The sequence below is a fragment of the Muntiacus reevesi genome, chromosome 21 (genome assembly GCF_963930625.1).
Source record: "Muntiacus reevesi chromosome 21, mMunRee1.1, whole genome shotgun sequence".
Classification (NCBI taxonomy): Eukaryota; Metazoa; Chordata; class Mammalia; order Artiodactyla; family Cervidae; genus Muntiacus; species Muntiacus reevesi.
Genome location: NC_089269.1, coordinates 36,818,809 through 36,833,208, shown reverse-complemented (window position 1 = coordinate 36,833,208; position 14,400 = coordinate 36,818,809). Strand labels below are relative to the sequence as shown.

At 35.4% G+C, this 14,400-nt stretch overlaps 1 long non-coding RNA gene across 1 annotated transcript; it reads right to left on the bottom strand.

The window, feature by feature from the left end:
• Nucleotides 1-246: 246 nt before the first annotated feature.
• LOC136152424 (uncharacterized) lies at nt 247-14,166 on the bottom strand. Its single transcript, XR_010660209.1, has 4 exons — nt 14,077-14,166; nt 10,842-10,947; nt 3,637-3,743; nt 247-3,045 (listed from the first exon to the last, which is right to left on the bottom strand). It is a non-coding gene; the product is annotated as an uncharacterized lncRNA (long non-coding RNA).
• Nucleotides 14,167-14,400: the final 234 nt, after the last annotated feature.

Genomic DNA, 14,400 nt, shown 5'->3' with positions numbered 1-14,400 from the left:
GTTGCAAAGAGTCAAACACAGCATAGCAACTAACACACGCACACACATAACATCTAATCATAAGTAATACATTTATAAAATATATAATATAATGCATATACAACATAATATTTAAATATCTAATCTGTTTAATTACAGTGATTAATAATGTTGCAAAAATTGAAGATCAATAGTTTACATTTATAACTGATTATATGTCAATGAAATTAACATCATACCATGTTATTTTAAATGCAAATTTATGTTTATATATAAATGTGTGCATAGAATATATGTATATATACTATAGTCTTATTTTTTGTAATTTTAAATATAAATGTCAGAAAAATTTAGTAAGAATCCTTTCCAAGTCTCCATTCATGTTCGGTCTACAAACCATGTAACCTTTAACTACTCACTCCAAGATCAATCAGGTATGATGATATAAAATATGTATTGTTCAGATCTGTTTAGTAACTAGAATAATTAACAAATCAACCTGTTTGTTATTTTTTCTATAGTGTTTTCTTTATGTCAGGTCACAGCAAGGTGCTCCTGTCTTTATATTCAAGTGGGAGTTTCCTGCTAAGAAATGGTGTCATGCCCTATGCACAGACTTCTTAGAAATTTATGATTTTGTACTTATGAAAGCAAGAAAGCATTTTTCATCAGTTTAAATTTTACTTCCCTCATCTGATTTCATTTCAGAACAGAAAGTAGAGTGGGAAAAGCAGTGACTCATATCAACCTAATTCACAATTACTATGTATGTTTTTTCGTAGTGGAATCCAGGCTTTAATTATATTTGTCATATGCACCAGCTATATAATTTTGTCTTTCATAGTCACTCTGTATCCTTAATCTAGAATTTCAACTAGAGGGCTCTTTTATAAGAAAATCTCTTGCTTATTGGCACACTTGTTCAGGAGACTAAGATTTCTTTCTTTTTTCTTTCATTATTGTCTAGCAAGTCACATTATCTGCCCCTCATAAATGTTTGCCATATGTAAGAAACATATGGCAGGATTCTATAATTATGTCAAGTATGGCCAATGCAAATTTTCTTAGAAGGACAATTCTGTCCTGTGCTAGCTAAGATATTACACAAAAATTCTTATTCAATTCTTTCTTATCAGGAAATAATACTATTGCAATATTTATAAGTGCTGGTAGTATTTGCTATATTGAATTATTAATTTTAATCTCCTTCCTAAAGAATACATGATAGAAACCTATAAGTATGTTGCTTTAATAAGTCATAATATTATGGCTTTAAAGAGTTTTCTTTTAAATTTTATACTGGTTGGACTGCAAATGAATATTTTCTACCTTGACTAAAGCAATTATTTTCACAGCATAACTGTTTAAGACCGCAATAATATTATTCATCAAAACAACTATGTTCCAGTCCATGCATATAAGTCTGCATTGGTGACATAATTGGTTTTTAATAAACAGATCTATATATGAAGATATCATTTCTCTCCTAAATAATTTAGTTGTTATTTCACATTAAAGAAATGGAGATTATGGAGATAGGAAGGAAAGGAAGAAACCATGGCCATGAGGCAGTTATATGTCTTCATTTCTAAGAAAGTTGTATGTTTTTTATTGTTGATATAAACATAGAAAATTTTAAAAAAATACTGAAAAAATGGCTGGTCATATAAAATGATTCTTCTAAGGTAGTTTTTACTTTAACCACATGATCTTGCTCATGTTAAATGATTTAGAAATTTTAAGACAGTAACTGGAATTATATGTATATAATCTATATGTATGTATATATACATATGATTAGCTATATGTATAATGAATACATATGCCTATAGGTATATACATACCTATATGTATATCTATAAACATATGTATTCATACATACATGTATACATATATGGGCTTTCCTGGTGGCTCAGACAGTAAAGAATCTACCTGCAATGCTGGAGACCATTCTCAGGTCAGAAAGATCCCAAGGAGAAGGAAATGGCTACCCACTCCAGTATTCAAGCCTGCAGAGTTTCATGGACAGAGGAGCCTGGTGGGCACAGTCCATGGGATCGCAAAGAGTCAGACACAACTGAAGCGACTGAGCATGCACATATGTATGTGTAACATGTATCAATTTAGTTCAGCCACTCAGTCATGTCCAACTCTTTGCAACCCCATGGAGTGCAGCAACCCAGGCTTCCCTGTCCATCCCAAACTCCTGGACCTTGCTCAAACTCATGTCGGTGATGCCATCCAGCCATCTCATCCTCTGTCATCCCCTTCTCCTCCTGCCCCCAATCCCTTCCAGCATCAGGGTCTTTTCCAATGAGTCAACTCTTTGCATGAGGTGGCCAAAGTATTGGAGTTTCAGCTTCAGCATCAGTCCTTCCAATCAACACCCAGGACTGATCTCGTTTAGGATGGACTGGTTGGATCTCCTTGCAGTCCAAGGAACTCTCAACAGTCTTCTCCAACACCACAGTTCAAATGCATCAATTCTTTGGCGCTTAGCTTTCTTCACAGTCCAACTCTCACATCCATACATGACCACTGGAAAAACCATAGCCTTGACTAGATGGACCTTTGTTGGCAAAGTAATGTCTCTGCTTTGTAATATGCTCTCTAGGTTGATCATAGCTTTTCTTCCAAGGAGTAAGTGTCTTTTATTCATGGCTGCAGTCACCATCTACAGTGATCTTGGAGCCCAAGGAAATAAAGTCTGACACTGTTTCCACTGTTTTCCCATCTATTTGCCATGAAGTAATGGGACTGGATGCCATGATCTTAGCTTTTTGAATGTTGAGCTTTAAGTCAACTTTTTCACTCTCCTCTTTACTTTTATCAAGAGGCTCTTCAGTTCCTCTTCACTTTCTCCTGTAAGGATGGTGTCATCTGTGGTTATTGATATTTCTCCTGGCAATCTTGATTCTAGCTTCTGCTTCAGGTAGCCTGGCATTTTGCATGATATACTCTGCATAGGAATTAAATAAGCAGGGTGACAATATACAGCTTTTATGTACTTCTTTCCCAGAATAGAACCAGTCTGTTATTCCATATTCAGTTCTGTTGCTTTTTGACCTGCAAACAGATTTCTCAAGAGGCAGGTTAGGTGGTCTGGTATTCCCATCTCTTTAAGAATACATATAACATGTTTTTATATATATACACACACATATATATGCATATATATGTATCTATACATGACTGGCTAAATCTGTGGCTGTGGAAACACAGTACAGACAGCCTACTGTGAGGTTATACGTGGATTTTCAATAGCAGGGAGATCATGGTCTCTAATGTCCATGCTGTATAGGCATCAACACTATATATATATATTGTAATCAGTATACATAGATATCTATGTAGATTATAATCATGATACAGTTCATCAATTCAAGTGTTGGTTGACTGACTTGCACAATTGTCATTAGAAATAAGATCTCTATGATCATGTGGTTTTCTTTATTTTGGGTACAAAGAAGAGAATAATAGGCCATTGCTTAATTGGCAATGAATTAAGTTTGGTAAAAGGTATGCATCATGTAAGATCTTTTGCTTTGAGTTCTTCCTCTGCTACTGCAATTGTGCCTGTACCTTCATTGCCCCACATACCAGCTAGAGCTACCTCTCATCCTACACAAGTAGAGTACCACTCTGGATTCTACTGACCTGACTGTCAAAAGACCTTGCTTCTTTGCAGATTTGTTTTCTTCTCAGCTCCTCAGATCTGTCCTACATACTGGTTCCTTTCCCTCAGCATTTCTATTTCTGCAATACTAAAACCAATGATCAATAAATAGCTTACCAAACTAACTTTCTTTTTGCCCTATTCTCTCTTCCTAGAAACTGATCCACATGCCCTTCAAACTCAAAACTACATCAAAACTTTCAAAAAGCAACTTCTCCTATTATTTTCCATATATTGATTATTTCTAGTACCAGTCACCTAATCATACAAGTCAGAATGTTAAGGGTTTTCCTACTTATCCCCATTAATCATTTCCCATAGCCAAATCCTGTGATTATGAGATTTCAGTGTAATCTCACAAATAGCTTCATGAATTCTTATTTTCACTACCCCTAAACTTTATTGTCTTTGAATTGGTTACTCTCCTATATACTCTCCTATATGAAATTTGAAAATATAGAGAAACCTTGAAATATATCCTCTGAATAGGAAACATAACTGGGGAAACAGGATTTGAATTTAACATGAATATTCATCCAGCTTGAATTTAAAGTTTAGAAACAAGTAGCAGTATGATTTCCCTCCTAAATCTTAGTTGCTCTATTTAAAAAAAAAAAAATTCAAATGAGATTCATTCAGTTCTACTATAATGTGATATGTGAATTCTTAAAAATCAGTATGCTCTACAAAATCACACAATAAAAAATATGGGGCTTTTAATAAAATGAAGTTACAAACATAGCACTCCAAGACTTGACAGTGACGTGTTAAAAAAACAAACACTTAAGAGAAATAGTAGCATGCATTTGCATGTGCATATATGCTAAGTCTCTTCAGTTTTCCAACTCTATGCAACCCTGTGGACTGTAGCCTGCCAGAGTCCTCTGTCCATGGGATTCTCCAGGCAAGAATACTGGACTGGGTTGCCATGCCTTCCTCCAGGGGATCCTGCCAACCCAGGGATAGAGCATGTATCTCTTAAGTCTCCTGCATTGGCATGTGGGTTCTTAATCACTAGAACCACCTAGGAAGCCCAGGTTTGTATGTGTCATATGAGTAAATAAAAGCCACAATACATGTGCCATTTTCCCAAGGAAAAGACCTGGAGTAGCTTTTTGCATTGCTGAAGTGGGCGCTGAAACGGTTGCTTCTTCTGATATATTGTAAAACATAGATGTAGGGTTATACAAAATTGATTGAAAATTACCAGTCAGACACAAAAGGGCATGTAGCATAACACATGCAGTAAACTGAGGTAGTAGGTAGATGTTTGAGGTTTGTGTGTAGGCATGTTTTGGCTTGGTCCAATGGGTGAAGTGCTTTTTGTTTGTTTGTTTGTTTTTCTGTTCATCTAGTGCTTTAGTTTTACCAGACAAAATTGTACATAGCTTATATAGAAGAATCTGGTAACACTGATAAGATCTTTTTAATTTTTAGAAGATAAAAGAAATGAGAAATATTTACAAATATTGGTAAAGTAAGAGATGTGATCCTCAGAAGATAATTTTTAAATAGAAAATTAAAGATGACAATAACGTCATTACCCATCCTGCACATAGATTATTTTATAAATTGCACTTGTGCAAGTTGAAATGGGAGCTATCATTTCAGAAGAAAGCTATGTTATACTTCAGGCAAGAAGATGCAAACATCTGATTAAAAGAAAAAGGATCAGGACTCTGTTTTTTGATTTTGTATGTAATGAATCTGGTTGTCTGATCTTGTTGTAACAACAAGTGAATAGACAGAATAGACTGAAATGGGCTGAAAAGACTGAAAATCAACAATTCTTCTTAGATCTATTAGAGAAGGGAGGGCATAGGCAAGATCACCACCCTCAAAATAGGAGGGTAGATAGACAGGCAAAAAGAAGTAGATGCGCCTTAGTAGAGCAAAGATTTTTTTTAGCACAAATTGGAAAGCAATGCTGGCATACCCAAACAGTAATTGATGAATTGTTAGAGGTTCATTTTCGACAACTCTGAGACTTAAAAATTCCAGGGCAATTTAGTCTTGTGAGTTTCGGGTGGAGGGCAGCATAATATTGTATGACTTATTTTCAGGAAATTGACCATGTTCCCAAAATAAATATTAGAGGAAAATCCCCTCAGGCTTCTAGCAAGGAGGAGGAAAAGGCAATGGTTTTGAAGGACACATAAGCACTTAAAAAGGCCTGTCCTCAGGGGTAACTATCCATAATTAGACTAGGGGTAGCCACAGTCTAAAATTCTGGAGCATTATCTGAGTTTAACTGACCCTGGAAAGGGAAACACACAAGTCTCCTACATACGAACAAGTGAGTTCCATTCCAAGAGCCCACTCATATGTCCAATTTGTTCCTAAGTCCAACAAAGTTAGCCTAGGTACCCAACTAACACAATTGACTATGTAATACTGTATTGTAATAAGTTTATAACACTTCTCACATAAATAACACATAAAAGCAAACACAAAACATAAAGAAAACATCTTAAATCTTATAGTATAGTACCTTGAAAAGTACAGCAGTATAGTACAACAGCTGGTATACAGGGGCTGACATCGAGTGAACAGGCAAGAAGAGTTATTGACTGGAGAAGGGAGACGGGGTGGGAGATGGTAGAACTGAATAATAGACAGCAATAGGAGATGAAGAATAGGCTGCCATTCTACTCATGCCTGACAGTGATGGGCTGCATATTCACATCTTTAAATGTTCACAACTTGAAGGTTCATATGTAGGGGACTTATTGTACTTGATTCCAGCTTGCTCCAGCCTACTCAAGTGAACAACTCCCATGTATATGGGGAGGGAAAAAAAACTGATAAATTGTTGTAAAGATAGTAGTCCAGAGGTTCAGGCTGTCTAAAAGACTGAGACCTAATCATAGGACTACAAAACACTCTCTCTACCCATACATCTTACCACTATATTGTGTGCTAACTCAGTCTAACTCTTTGTGATCCCACAGCCTGAAGCCCTTCAGTCTCCTCTGTCCAAGGAGTCTTCTAGGCAAGAATACTGGAGTGAGTTGCCATTTGCTTCTCCAGGGTATCTTCCTAAGTCAGAGATCAAACCTGCATCTCTTGCACTGGCAAGCAGATTCGCTACTGGCGCCACCTAGGAAGCCCACCACCGTATTACTAAATGCCTATTTACACGTTTTCCTTTAACCTGGTACATCATATACTTCTAGCAGGAAAAAATTAGGACACATGCCAAAAGGCCAAAAAGAAAAAAAAAGTGATTTTTAAAACAACTGTGATTAATATGTTAAGGAAATTAATGGATAAAGTAAATATTAAGTAAGAATGGATGGGCAATGTAAGGTGGGAGATGGAGGTTCTAGGAAAGAATCAAAAGGACATAATACAGATAAAAATAATAATTAAAAATAAACTAACAAAAATGAAAAATTTCTCTGATGGATTTATTTGTTGATTGAAAATAGTTTAGGAAAGAGTCTCTGAGCTAGAAAGCTAGAAGATGTATCAATAGAATCCTCAAAAACTGAAGAGAAAAAGGGAATCAAACATCCACAGACTGTGGGACAATGACAAAAATTAGCATACACATAATGGGGACACAGGAAAGAGAAAAAAGAGAAAGGAAGAAAAGAAATATTTGAAATGATAATAGAATTTCCACAAATTAATGTCAGACACCAAATCACAGATCCAGGATATTCAGGAAACAAGCCAGCTAGATGCCAAAAAATATTCCACCTAGGCACATCATCTTCAGACTTAAAAAATTTAAAGATAAAAAAAAAAATCTAAAAAGCCAGAAGGGAAAAAAAAAATCTTAACCTTTAGAGGAACAAATATAAGAATCACATCTTATTTAGAAACCAGAAAAGAACAAAGAAAATGGAATTAAATAGTTAAAAGATTGAGTAGAAAACAAAACAAAACAAACAACCTTCCCTCAAAAACAAAAACCCTGCTAAATTATAATTCTGTATCTTGTGAAATCACTCTTCAAAAGTAAGGAGAAATAGATTTTCTCAGATATTGAGAGAAAGTGTTAAAAGTCCTTCAGAGATAAAGAAAATAATACAGATCAGTAGCTGATATCTACATGAAGAAGAAAAAAAATGATAATCAAAAAAGGAAAATGTGAAGGTAAACTAAAAACTTTCTTGTTCTTATTTAAACTGATAGATAATTTGTTCAAAATAATAATAGCAACAATCTATGTATACTTATGTATATATCTTATGTGTGTGTATATGTGTGTGTGCGCACGCTCGGTCATGTCTGACTCTTTGTGACCCCATGCACTATATTCTGCTAGGCTCTTCATGGAATTTTCATGGTAATTGAAAATGATGGGTTACCATTTCCTTTTCCAGGGGATCTTCCCTATCCAGGAATAGAACCATGTCTCTTGAATCTTCTGTAGTGGCAAGCAAATTCTTTACCACTGAGCCACCTCGGAAACTCCTTATGTATATGTGTGTATGTATGTACCTATCTATATCTAATCTATATCTATATCTATATATACATATACACACACTTATGTACTAGTACATAAGTAAAATGAATGATAGCAATAGTAAAAGTGACATGAGGAAAGAATTGGCATTTTGTTATTATGAAGTATTTATAATATTCATGAAGTAGTATTGTGTTATTTGAAAGTGGACTTGGATTAGTTGTAAATGTATATTGCAAACTCTAAAGTAATTAGCAAAAAAATTTAAATATCACTAATATGCTGAAAAAGAGAGGAAATGGAAGTATACTAAATGCTCAATTTAAACCACAAAGGTAGAGCAATGGTGAAAGACAAAAATAGGAAGAACAAGGGCAACATATAAGAAACAGTAACAAATAAGGTAAATGTTATTTCTACTATATCACATATCACTTTGAATATCAATAGTGTAAATGCATCAATTAAAGGAAAGAAATTATCAGAATGAGTCAAAAAAGCCAAGATTTAAATAAGATAGTCTATAAGAAATCCACATTAAATAGAAAGACATATATATTAAAAGTAAATGGAGAAAAATATGCCATGTTAACACTAATCACAAGAAAACAGCAGTAGCTATATTAATTTCAAACAGAGCTGGCTTCAATATAAGGACAGTTATCAGGGTTAAGGAAGGTCATTACAAAATGACAGAGGGGTCACCACTTTAAGACAATATAATAATTCTTAAGATGAATGTGCCTAACAAAGTGTCAGACTAGATGAGGTAAAATAGAACTGCAAGAGGAAACACATGAATCCAACATCATAGTTGGATATGTCAATATCTCACTCTCAGAAATGAACAGATTCAGCAGACAGAAAATCACTGAAGATGGGATTGAACTCAACAACACCATCAATTAATAGGATACATTAATATCTATAGACTATTTCACCCAACAATAGCAAAGCACCTATTTTCCTCAAGCTCCTATGGAACATTCAGCAAGATAGACCTCTTTCTGGGCAGTAAAATTCACCTTGAAAGTGCAAGTGTTAGTCATTTAGTTGTGTCCGACTCTGAGATGTCATGGATTATAGCTGCTGGGCTCCTCTGTCCATGGGATTTCCCAGGCAAAAATACTGGAGTGGGTTGTGCTTCCTCTTCCAGAGGATCTTTCTGACCTGGGGATTGAACCTGCATCTCCTGCATAGCAGGCAGATTCTTTACCATCAGAGCAACCAGGGAAACAAAACTTACCTTAACACATTTAAAAGAATACATATCATACAATGTCTGTTTTCAGACCACAGTGGAGTTAAGCTAGAAATCAGTAACAGAAAGATAACTGGAATATATCAAAACACATGCAGTTTAATCATAGTTGTAATGAAGACATGAATCAAAGAAGAAATCATAGGACAAAAGCATTGTGAACTAAATGAACATACAAATTGAAAATTGTAAGATGTAGTAAAGACAGTGTTTACAGGAAAATTTACTATAGAATGATAGTAATAGAAAAGAAGGATGTAAAATCAATAATCTTTGTTTTCAACTAAAAAGAGAAAATTAAATCCAAATCGAGCAGAAGTAAAGAAAAAAGAATTAGAGCAGAAGTCAATGAAATTGAAACAGGAAATAAATAGAGAAAAATCAATAGAACCCAAAGTTGGTTCTTTGTAAAGATCAATAAAATTGAAAGGCCTCTGCCAGGATAAAGAATAAAAGAAGATACAAATTACTAATATCACAAATGAAACTGAAGACATCACTAAAAATCTTTTGGACACTAAAAGTAAAATAAAATAACTAGTATGAAAAATTATGTGTATACAAATTTGATAACCTAGGTGAAATGGATCAGTTCCTTGAAACATAATTAGTCAAAGCTCATACAAAAAGAAATGGAAAATCTGAATAGGCCTATATCTATTAACTTGAATCAATAATTAAGACTATTTTAAAATAGAAAGCACCATACCCAGATGGGTTCCCAGGAAACAATCTCTATCAGAGTATAGCAAAAGAGGAAGTATTTCCTAATGCATTTTATGAGGTGAGCAATGTTCTAACACCAAAACCAGATAAAGGGATAACAAGAGAAGGACACTGCAGACCTATATCTCTAATGAACATAGAGTCAAATGTTAGTATATTAGGCCCCCATAAAGAATTAGAAAAATCATTTATCCCATCTATGCAAGGCTGGTTCAACATTCAAAATTTAAATAATGCAATCCATCATATCAGTAGAGTAGGAAGGAAAAATCACAGGATCAGATTGAGGAAACAGTATTTGACAAAATACAACACCCACTCATGACAAAAACTGTTTGTAAACTAGGAATAGAGAGGAACTTTCTCAACTTAGAAAAAAATATATATATCTGCAAAAACTACAGCTAGCATCATAGATAATGGAGAGAAACTCAAAGTTTTCCCACAAAGGCCATAAGCAAGTTAAGGATGATCCTCTCAACACTCCATTCCATCAACAACCAGGAAAAAGCAAAACTATGAAGAAAATAAATTAGTGGCTGCCAGGGCTTGGAGGGAATAAATGCAAAGACAGATTTTTAGGGCAGTATAAATACTCTGATGGATCAGGATGGATATACTATTATACATTCAGATAATGATGGATATGGCATTAATACCTTTGTCCAAATTCATACAATGCCAAGAGTGAACACTAAGGTCAACTGTGAACCTCAGGTGATTATGATGTGTCAATGAAGGTTCATCCTTGTTTTTTGTTTGTTTGTTTTTTAAAGTACCTTTTGTGGTGAGTGAGCTTCCCAGGTGGCCCCATGGTAAGGAATACATCAGCCAAAGCGGGAGACACAAGAAGCACAGTTTGCACACTTCGTTTGGGAAGATCACCTAGAATAGAAAATGGCAAACCCCTCAGTATTCTTGCTTTTTCTGGAAAATTCCAAGGACAGAAGAGCCTGGCAGGCTACAGTCCATGCGGTTGCAAAGAGTCGGACACGACTTAATGACTGAGCGTGCAGCACATGGTGAGTGACGCTGATCATGGAGAAAGCTATGCATGGGTCAGGTTTTTATGGGAAATCTGTACTTTCCTCAGTAAATCAAAAATGCTCTGAAAATAAAATCTTTTAAGAAATTGTGAAAAAATGCAGAGCATCATTTTAAAGGGAAGAGAATGTTGGTTTAAGGGAGGAAGAATACACAGCAGTCATGAAAATGAGAATATAGGAAAATATAAAGTAAACAGGTTTATTTCTTGATGACCTGGTTTAACAGAAATGCACAGCATGAGAGGTCAATCTACTAACAATGATTCTGACAGAATTAATCCCAGCTATCTTGTTCTACAAAGAACATGGGGACTATTACCTGACATCTATAATGATCTACCTATGAGAGAATATTTGTGCATCTGCATTGACTCAGTGGAATTAGTTCTCACACTGTTTTAGAAATTATGAGTAAGAATGAAATTATGTTTGCATGTGAGTGTTCATTTCAGGAGCCCTGGACTAGGTTCTTATGAGAAATCAACCTACCCCATTAACCAAACACCTAAACATAGTCACTAAGTGCTCTTTCCCGGCACTGATTTCCCATCACTTCTCCAAACACTTCAGCTGGGAAGTGGTAACACTTCAGTTACCTTTCCATGAGATTACAGAGTCTGGTCAGTACACTCTGGAGAATAAACGGAGAACTGCTTAACAAAGTCTTGACTGGCACAAATGGAGTTACATAAAGGCTGCGATACATTTAATCCACTGACTACTTTTAAAACTCAAGCCTCTCTCATAGTCACCTCGTTAATTAAATTAACGAGGTATCAGAAACTGTAATGCCGCTGCTGGTGCTAAGTCATTTCAGTCTTGTCCGACTCTGTGCGACCCCATAGACAGCAGTCCACCAGGCTTCCCCGTCCCTGGGATTCTCCAGGCAAGAACACTGGAGTGGGTTGCCATTTCCTTCTCCAAAGCATGAAAGTGAAAAGTGAAAATGAAGTCGCTCAGTCAAGGGTACTGGAGTGGGGTGCCACTGCCTTCTCTGAAACTGCAATGAGAACCCCCAAATTAAAGACTGGTTTTACACTTCAAAGTGAAAATTGTGTTTGCTTATTCTCAACTTCTTTTAGTTTCATAAGAATATGAGTATTCTGCCCAATGTTTGATAAAGTTCAAATATTGGTTCCATGCCCTGACAGTTCCTAACTTCTTGATAATCAGTTAAGTCAGCAATTGTCTGAATTCCTTATATAGACTTGTAACTCCTGAGGGTAGTGGGCCATATTAATTACTTTTATAACTCTAAAGCCTAATATGGTAACACAGCTAACAGATGTTCTTAGAAAATATTTACTGAATTAACAATCCTAGAAATATGATACATGAACTTATCAACAATATATTTTAGCCACATATCAGGATACATTTTTGAAAGCATTCTGTTGAAAGGCATGCTTTGTCATTTCTGTATAAGATATGAAAGGCCAGAACCACTGCCTTGTATTATAGAAATTACTAGAACAGAATTAATCAAGAAGATCTGTTGTGTGAAATCTCCCACACCTGGAAATATATTTCAGTTAGGAATTCCTTGAGCATGGACAAATTTGGAACAAGCCCATTTAATGGGAATAAATACCTTGAAGAATAGGAGAGAACTGCAATTGAATAAAATGAAAACTATATACATACAATGGGTTGCTATTCAAAGGAACTGTGTTAAGACAATAAATGCTGGCTGAAAGGTCAGTTCACCTCCCAATCCTTCTAAGTCCATAGCCTAAGAGAAAACAAAAAAAGAAAGCTGTTCGAATTCAGAATACTTTCCCGAAACAGAGAGAAACACTTATGGTCCTGCTCTTTGACATTTATGGCTAAAAACAGAACTAAGTGCTCTTTCCCGGCACTGATTTCCCATCACTTCTCCAAACACTTCAGCTGGGAAGTGGTAACACTTCAGTTACCTTTCCATGAGATTACAGAGTCTGGTCAGTACACTCTGGAGAATAAACGGAGAACTGCTTAACAAAGTCTTGACTGGCACAAATGGAGTTACATAAAGGCTGCGATACATTTAATCCACTGACTACTTTTAAAACTCAAGCCTCTCCTTACCATTACTGTCACAGGTAGAGACAAGTCTATCTTGGAAAAGGTTTTTGTAATGAAAGCTTTTGTAAATCTTGAAATTTAATAAAAATGTAATAACATCAGCAACAGTAAAAACTTTTGCTTTCTTAAAATATGTGCTTCTTTTTATTTTATATAAAAGAGCTAGGAACTGAGTGATAGTGTTTGGTTTGGTTTGACAGGGAAGGAAGCAAATCAACTGAGAGGAACCCAGTCAAGATTAGTAATTCATGTGGAAAACTGGGGACACATGTCAGCCAAAATGTATCGGGGATTATTTGAATGTCTTTGTTTAGATGGCCACTGAAGTCAAATGATCCTCAACCAAAGTAGTTAAAACAATAACTTTACTTTAGCATTACATGGAATATTCACTGACCCGGAGTTGATGGCAATTTTATTTTTTAATTTAAAACCTTCTGTGCAGTTTACAACACAAGGTTAATTGAGTAATTTGATGTACAATGGAGAAGAGCACTGGATCATTTTGATCTAGTCTGGATGTTAGATTTCTGTATATTTCAATAAACACCTTAATGGAATTATCACAATGGGCTGCTTTTATAGGAACATTATCTAAAGGATAGGAAGTAGGGCATTGTAACAATGCAACAGTGGGTCCCCCTACAACAGTGGCTTAATCAAGAAACATGTTTACTATTATTTTGTGTGTCAGACATGACTCAGACCTGAGAGAGCACCTTCTATCTGCGACTCCTTTTATTTTATATAAAAAAGCTAGGAACTGAGTGATACCTAGTCGAAGAAAGTAGCAACCATTTCAAAGTCTGCCAGAGGCTAGAAGGGAGAAAAGGTTGAGAGAACGCGCATGTATTGCTTTTAAGATCACGGACCAAAATAGCACATATCAACACTATCCACTTACCTTTACCCAGAACTTAATCACACAGTCACAAATAACAAGGATGACTAAGGAATGGAATGTCCGGTAAAAACCATGTGGCCAGGAGACAGTCTGAGAGAGAGAAAAGCAAATGAATATTTGTGGATAACTATCAATAGCTTCAGCCAAAAACTATTCCCAAATGGTAAGCTCAAATCTATTAACATTTTTCCACATCCCCGCTTTATGTGTCTCTAGATTTTAAAGTGCTGTTGAAAGAACTTCCTCACCTTTTCTGACGAAAGTTGTGATTGTTCCTTTGCAGCTTTACCCTTCAAATACAACTATCTTAAAAATCACTAAACC